Source organism: Otolemur garnettii, unplaced genomic scaffold (genome assembly GCF_000181295.1).
Source record: "Otolemur garnettii isolate 467f Iridium unplaced genomic scaffold, OtoGar3 scaffold00153, whole genome shotgun sequence".
Taxonomy (NCBI): domain Eukaryota; kingdom Metazoa; phylum Chordata; class Mammalia; order Primates; family Galagidae; genus Otolemur; species Otolemur garnettii.
The window spans coordinates 2582440-2583720 of record NW_003852548.1 but is presented as its reverse complement, the minus strand read 5'-3'; positions in this window follow the sequence as shown (position 1 = coordinate 2583720).

The following is a 1281-nucleotide window of genomic DNA, read 5'->3' as shown; positions in this document are numbered from 1 at the left end:
CCTCCCAAGTAGCTGGGACTACAGGTGCCCGCCACAACGTCCAGCTATTTTTTTTAGAGATAGGGGTGAAGTGGGGTGGCCTCATTCTTGCTCAGGCTGGTCTCGAACCCATGAGATCAGGCAATCCACTTGCCTTGGCCTCTCAAGTGCTGGGATTACAGGTATGAACAGCGCCCAGCTTTTTTTTTTTTTTTTTTTTTTTTTTGAGACAGGTACTCACTCTGTAGCCCTAGGATTGAGTGCTGAGGTGTTATCATAGCTCGAAGCAAAATTAAATTCTTTGGCTCAAGAGATCTATTCTCTTACCTCAGCTTCCCAAGAAACTGGGACTACAGGTGCTCAGCACAACACCTGACTAGTTTTTTGTTTTTTAATTTTTAGAAGAGACAGGGTTTTGCTCTTGATCTTGTTCATGCTGTTCTCAGACTCCTGAGCTCAAGCAATCCTCCCGCATCAACCTCCCAGAGTGCTAGGATTACAAGCGTGAGTCATCCCGCCCAACCACTATGTGTGTGTATATATATATATATATATATTTTGAGATAGTCTCACTATGTCACCCTTGGTAGAGTGCTGTGACATCACAGCTCACAGTAACCTCAAACTCTTGGGCTTAAGCGATTCTTCTGCCTTAGCCTCCCAAGTAGCTGGGACTATAGGCACCCACCACAGTCCCGGCTATTTTTTGTTGCAGTTGTCATTATTGTTTAGCTGGCCTGGGCTGGGTTTGAACCTGCCAGCTTCAGTGTATGTGGCTGGTGCCATGACCACTGTGCTATTAGCGCTGAGCCATACCCACTACTTTTTAAATTTAATTTTTTTTTTTTTGCATTTTTTGGCTGGGGCTGGGTTTGAACCCACCACCTCCGGTATATGGGGCTGGCGCCCTACTCCTTAAGCCACAGGTGCTGCCTAAATTTAAATTTATTTTTTTTTTGAGACAGAGTCTCACTTTGTCACCCTTGGTAGAGTGTCGTGGCGTCGCAGCTCACAGCAATCTCCAACTCTTGGGCTTAAGTGATTATTTTGCCTCAGCCTCCCAAGTAGCTGGAACTACAGGTGCCTGCCACAACGTCCAGCTATTTTTTTGTTTGTTTGTTTTGCAGTTTTTGGCAGGGGCTGGGTTTGAACCCACAACCTCTGGCATATGGGGCTGGCGCCCTACTCCTTTGAGCCACAGGTGCTGCCCAGCACCAGGCTATTTTTTGTTTGCAGTTTGGCCAGGCCAGGTTCAAACCTGCCATGCTCAGTATATGGGGCCACCCTCAGATGTTTTCTTTT